Below are 7,091 nucleotides of genomic sequence, written 5' to 3'. Positions count from 1 at the left end.
TCTTTTAGGCCGTTTGCTAGTCCCATGATGGCCGCTTCAGTGGGTAAGTGTTGTATGTCCAGGCAGGCTTTGTTGAATCGCTCCATGTATTCTCGGAGGGTTTCTTGGTTTCCTTGTTTGATCCCGAGTAGACTGGGGGCATGTTTTGCCTTGTCCTTTTGAATGGAGAACCTTGTTAGGAATTTTTTGGTTAGGTCTTCGAAGCTGGTGATTGATCTTGGTGGCAGGTTGTCGAACCACTTCATGGCTGACTTGGTGAGAGTGGTGGGGAAGGCTTTGCACCGAATCGTGTCGGAGGCGTCGACCAGGTACATTCTGCTTCTGAAGTTGCTGAGGTGGTGACTTGGATCGGTGGTGCCGTCGTAGAGATCCATATCTGGTGGTTTGAAGTTTCGCGGTACCTTTTCCTTCATGATCTCTTGTGTGAAGGGATCATGATTGTTTTCGGGGGTGGTGCCGTGGTCTTTCAGGTTGGCCTCTATTTTCCGCAGTTTTTCTTCTAATTCTCTGCGCTTGCAAGCTTCTCTTCCCAGATCTTGTTCAGTTTCCTTCTGCTTTTTTATGTCCTCTTCGAGTTGTTTCAGCCGGTTTTGCTGTGCCCGAACTGCTTCTAGAATTTCTGAGTTCTTTTCCTTCTCGGGATTTGGTGGATCTTTGTTTGGGAGTGGTGTCTTTGAGCGATTCTGTTTGTTTCCTCCTGGATCCAGGGTTCGATGTAGGTTGGCGTTTGCTAGGATGATGGTGATTACCATTGGATCGTCGTGCCCGGGTATTACCCCTTGAGTATCTTCTCGGGTAAACGAGATAGTAGGTAACTCGGGCAGGGGGCTGTCTTCTCGGACATGATAGACGTCTTTGAGGTGTCTTTTTCGCGAGGATCTGGATGTTCCTCCGCCTGCAAAACCCCCATTTATCATGTGAACGTGCCTTTCAGGGGTTCGCGGGGTTTGCTCAGCCTGATCTTCGTTATCTCCCCTCCTTCTCTTTTTGGTCTCTTCTCCTTTTTCTGCTATGTATCTGTCGATTTTTCCTTCTCTGGAACCGCACACCCTGTGTGCATTCGCACACGACCCCCTCATTTCAAAAAAAAAAGAGAAGCCACACGTGCGAGCGCACACCCTTTGTGCGCCCGCACAGCTTGAACACACCTATCTGGTCGCAGCAACCGCACCTCTTGTGTGATCGCACGCCCCCTCTTTCCTCCTTCTATGCGAGCGCACATCCCTTGTGCGTCCGCACAGGTTGCATTACACCTTCTGTTCACAGCATCCGCACGGCCCTGTGCACATGCACATCTCCTTCTTTCTCCTTGTGTGCGCCCGCACACGACCTTGTGCATCCGCACAGGTCAATTTTCGAACGTTAATTCGGAAAGACAGAGGTTCACGCTTCATTTCCCATCCTCACCCCTCTTCTCCTATTTTCTCTGAAAACCACAACCACCCCTCTTAGCCCAGCCTCCTTCCTCCGCGACCCACCTCCGGCGACCTCCACGGCGCCGCCGTTGCACCTCTTCTTTGTCTTTCTCCTCACCCTCTTTTTTTTCTCTCTCCTCTACTTTTCTTTCCCTTTCTGCCCTGCCTCTGTGCCAGGCTCCAGTCGCCTTCTTTTTCGGTGAGCTTTTGTGCCGTTAGCCACTGTCGGCGATCACCTCGCCACCCCTTTCTCAGTTCTTTTTTCCTTCTCTTTCCTTCTGCATTACAGGTTCCCTTTCTCCCCTGAACCTTATTTTTTTTACTGCTTCTTCTTGCTTATGTTTTTAATTTTGCTTTAGTCAATAAGTGGCTATTGTTTAGTTGATTTTTGTCTTCTGGAATGAATGTTGATTGCTGGTTGATTGTTTGAATCTTTTCTAGGGTGGATAACTGCTGATGTTGCTGAAACTGACTGCTGTTGTTTCTACCTGATTCTGAATGCTGCTTTTGCTTGATTTTGAAACCAAATAATGCTGCTAATTTTTGCACATATTTTGCTTGATGTAATGCTTGAATGGGAGTTTTTTGATTCGATTTTTGTGTCTGATTAGCATAGGGTTTGAATTTCCCTTTCATTTTGCGTTATGATTCCTACTTGTGCGAAGTTTTGTTAATTTTGGATGCTGCCTAAAACATCAATCTGAACTTCACCTTACCTATGCGATTATCTTGTTTGATGTGAATTGTTGATGTGCATAGCATTCTCAGCCTACCCACTATGCATTTTGTTCCGAGGGTTACCTGAAACGCGTAGCTCGGTCGTCTGGCAAGACCCGAGGTGAGGGTTCTGTGACCCGAGCTTGATGAGCCGAGCGGCTGGTGGTTGTACCTGCAATGACACTCCGATGCTTAAGTTAGCATGGGTCCAAGCAGATATTTAGTAGAATTAGAGTATGAGTTATACCTGGGTGCTCCAGTGTATTTATAGTAGTTGGTCGTGATCTTCCCTGGATAAGATATTCTTATCTTATCTTATCTTTTGGGAGTTTTATCTCTATCTTTGCGGAACCGCCTTTCCCAGGCCTTTTCGGCCTTTAGGTTTTGGGCTTCGTTCCTTTTGATGGGCCTTCTTAGCCTATTTTGTCCGAGGTCCGACCTCAGGCTTGGGCCTTGGGACGAGGTCGGGCCTTCTATGATCTTGACCGGTTTTGGGGAGCTCGGTCAGGGTATGAACAGGTACAAAATAAGAAAATATCAAGATCAAACAAGAAGACTTACCAAGAACAACTTGAAGATCATGAAGAACACTATGAATGCATGAATTTTTGAAAAATGCAAGAAAAATTTTTTTAAGCATGCAATTGACACTAAACTTAAAAATTGACTCAAGACTCAAACAAGAAACACAAAATACTTTTTTATTTTTATGATTTTATGAATTTTTTTGTATTTTTATTATTTTTTTCGAAAATTATATTTTTGAAAAACGAAAATAAAGAAAATTTTTTTCGAAAGAATTTTGAAAACTTTTTTTGAAAAGAAAATAAAAATAAAATTACCTAATCTGAGCAACAAGATGAACCGTCAGTTGTCCAAACTCGAACAATCCCTGGCAATGGCGCCAAAAACTTGGTGGATGAAATTGTGATCATCAATAATGGCTCCAAAGGCTTGGTGCTCTCAAATGTGAATCACACTTTGTCACAACTCCGCACAACTAACCAGCAAGTGTACTGGGTCGTCCAAGTAATACCTTACGTGAGTAAGAGTCGATCCCACAGAGATTGTTGGTATGAAGCAAGCTATGGCCATCTTGTAAATCCCAGTTAGGTGGATTTAACTGTATTAAGAAATTATAGTATACGCGAAGGAATAAAGATAGGATAGAGTTACTCATGTAATTCAATGGTGGGAATTTCAGACAAGTGTATCGAGGTGCTGTGATCCTTCTGAATCTCTGCTTTCCTACTGCTTTTATCCAATCTTTGTCACTCCTTTCTATGGCAAACTGTCTGTAGGGCATCACCGTTGTCAATGGCTACATCCCATCCTCTCAGTAAAAAAGGTCCAAATGCTCTTTCACGGCACGGCTAATCATCTGTCAGTTCTCGATCATGTTGGAATAGAATCCATTGATTCTTTTGCGTTTGTCATCACGCCCAGCAATCGCGAGTTTGAAGCTCGTCACAGTCATTCAATCCCAGAATCCTACTCGGAATACCACAGACAAGGTTTAGACCTTCCGGATTCTCATGAATGCCGCCATCAATTCTAGCTTATACCACGAAGATTCCGATTAAGGAATCCAAGAGATAAACATTCAAGCCTTGTTTGCTTGTAGAACGGAAGTGGTTGTTAGGCACGCATTCATAAGTGAGAATGATGATGAGCGTCACATAATCATCACATTCATCATGTTCTTGGGTGCGAATGAATATCTTAGAACAAGAATAAGTTGAATTGAATAGAAGAACAATAGTAATTGCATTAATACTCGAGGTACAGCAGAGCTCCACACCTTAATCTATGGTGTGTAGAAACTCCACCGTTGAAAATACATAAATGATGGTCCAGGCATGGCCGAATGGCCAGCCCCATGAGTAAATGACATAAAAATCCACTTCCGGGCCCACTTGGTGTGTGCTTGGGCTGAGCATTGAAGCATTCTCGTGTAGAGACTTTTCTTGGAGTTAAACGTCAGCTTTTGTGCCAGTTTGGACGTTTAACTCCCATTCTTGTGCCAGTTCCGGCGTTTAACGCCGGGCAGTTTTGAGCTGATCTGTAATGCCAGTTTGGGCCATCAAATCTCGGAAAAAGTATAAACTATTATACATTGCTGGAAAGCCCAGGATGTCTACTTTCCAACGCAGTTAAGAGCGCGCCAATTGGACTTCTGTAGCTCCAGAAAATCCACTTTGAGTGCAGGGAGGTCAGAATCCAACAGCATCTGCAGTTCTTTTCAGCCTCTGAATCAGATTTTTGCTCAGGTCCCTCAATTTCAGCCAGAAAATACCTGAAATTACAGAAAAACACACAAACTCATAATAAAGTCCAGAATAGTGAATTTTAACTAAAAACTAATAAAAATATAATAAAAACTAACTAAAATATACTAAAAACATACTAAAAACAATGCCAAAAAGCGTACAAATTATCCGCTCATCACAACACCAAACTTAAATTGTTGCTTGTCCCCAAGCAACTAAAAATCAAATAAGATAAAAAGAAGAGAATATGCAATGAATTCCAAAAACATCTATGAAGATCAGTATTAATTAGATGAGTGGGGCTTTAGCTTTTTGTCTCTGAACAGTTTTGGCATCTCACTCTATCCTTTGAAATTCAGAATGATTGGCTTCTCTAGGAACTCAGAATCCAGATAGCGTTATTGATTCTCCTAGTTAAGTATGATGATTCTTGAACATAGCTACTTTATGAGTCTTGGTCGTGGCCCAAAGCACTCTGTCTTCCAGTATTACAAGCGGATACATACATGCCACAGACACATAACTGGGTGAACCTTTTCAGATTGTGACTCAGCTTTGCTAGAGTCCCCAATTAGAGGTGTCCATGGTTCTTAAGCACACTCTTTTTGCCTTGGATCATGACTTTATTTTTTTTCTTTTTCTTTTTCCTCTCTTTCTTTCTCTTTTTCTTTTTTTTTCGAAATTTTTTACTGCTTTTTCTTGCTTCAAGAATCAATTTGATGATTTTTCAGATCCTCAGTAACATTTCTCCTTTTCCACCATTCTTTCAAGAGCGAACAATTTTAACATTCATGAACAACAAATTCGAAAGACATATGCACTGTTCAAGCATACATTCAGAAAACAAAAAGTATTGTCACCACATCAAAATAATTAAGCTAGTTTTAAGGATGAATTCGAAATCATGTACTTCTTGTTCTTTTGTAATAAAAACATTTTTCATTTAATAAAGGTGATGGATTCATAGGACATTCATAACTTTAAGGCATAGACACTAAGACACTAATGATCATGTAATAAGACACAAACATAGATAAACATAAGCATAAAAATTCAAAAAACAGGAAAATAAAGAACAAGGAGATTAAAGAACGGGTCCACCTTAGTGATGGCGGCTTGTTCTTCCTCTTGAAGATCTGATGGAGTGCTTGAGCTCCTCAATGTCTCTTCCTTGCCTTTGTTGCTCCTCTCTCATGACTCTTTGGTCGTCTCTAATCTCATGGAGGAGGATGGAATGTTCTTGGTGCTCCACCCTTAGTTGTCCCATGTTGGAAGTTAATTCACCTAGGGAGGTGTTGATTTGCTCCCAATAGTTTTGTGGAGGAAAGTGCATCCCTTGAGGCATCTCAGGGATTTCATGGTGAGTGGGATCTCTTGTTTGCTCTATCCTCTTCTTAGTGATGGGCTTGTCTTCATCAATGAGGATGTCTCCCTCTATGTCAATTCTAACTGAATAATAGAGGTGACAAATGAGATGAGGGAAGGCTAACCTTGCCAAGGTAGAGGACTTGTCCGCCACCTTATAAAGTTCTTGGGCTATAACCTCATGAACTTCTACTTCTTCTCCAATCATGATACTATGAATCATGATAGCCCGGTCTATAGTAACTTCGGACCGGTTGCTAGTGGGAATGATTGAGCGTTGTATAAACTCCAACCATCCTCTAGCCATGGGCTTGAGGTCATGCCTTCTCAATTGAACCGGCTTCCCTCTTGAATCTCTCTTCCATTGAGTGCCCTCTTCACAAATGTCTATGAGGACTTGGTCCAACCTTTGATCAAAGTTGACCCTTTTTGAGTTTGAAAGGGACCTCGGGGATCACCTTCTTCTTGGCCATAACTTCATAGAAATGGTCTTGATGCACCTTTGAGATGAATCTCTCTATCTCCCATGACTCGGAGGTGGAAGCTTTTGCCTTCCCTTTCCACTTTCTAGAGGTTTCTCTGGCCTTAGATGCCATAAATGGTTATGGAAAAACAAAAAGCAATGCTTTTACCATACCAAACTTAGAAGGTTTGCTCGTCCTCGAGCAAAGGAAGAAAGAAGAGAGTAGAAGAAGAAGAAATAGAGGAGATGGAGGTGGCTTTTGTGTTTTGGCCAAAGGGGAGAAGTAGTGTGTAGGTTGTGTGAAAATGAAAGAGTGAAGATTGGTTTATATAGGGGTGGAGAGAGGGGTAGGGTTCAGTCATGGATGGGGTGGGTTTGGGAGGAAAAGTGGTTTGAATTTGAATGGTGAGGTAGGTGGGGTTTTATAAAGGGTGGATGTAAGTGGTGAAGAGAATAGTGGGATATGATAGGTGAGGGGTTTTTTGGGGAAGAGGTGTTGAGGTGATTGGTGAATGGGTGAAGAAGAGAGAGAGTGGTGGGGTAGGTGGGGATCCAGTGGGGTCCACAGATCCTGAGGTGTCAAGGAAAATTCATCCCTGCACCAGTGGCGAGCAAAAATGCTCTTTATGCCAATTCTGGCGTTAAACGCCGGGCTGGTGCCCATTTCTGGCATTTAACGTCAACTTCTTGCCCTTTCCTGGCGTTTAACGCCAGTCTGGTGCCCCTTTCTGGCGTTAAACGCCCAGAATGGTGCTAGACTGGGCGTTAAACACCCATTTGCTGCCCTTACTGGCGTTTAAACGCCAGCAGGATTTTCCTCCAGGGTGTGCTATTTTTCTTTCTGTTTTTCATTCTGTTTTT

This window comes from Arachis duranensis, chromosome 10, assembly GCF_000817695.3.
Source record: "Arachis duranensis cultivar V14167 chromosome 10, aradu.V14167.gnm2.J7QH, whole genome shotgun sequence".
Taxonomy (NCBI): Eukaryota; Viridiplantae; Streptophyta; class Magnoliopsida; order Fabales; family Fabaceae; genus Arachis; species Arachis duranensis.
The sequence above is the reverse complement of the archived record's forward strand: the minus strand, read 5'-3'. Positions refer to the sequence as shown.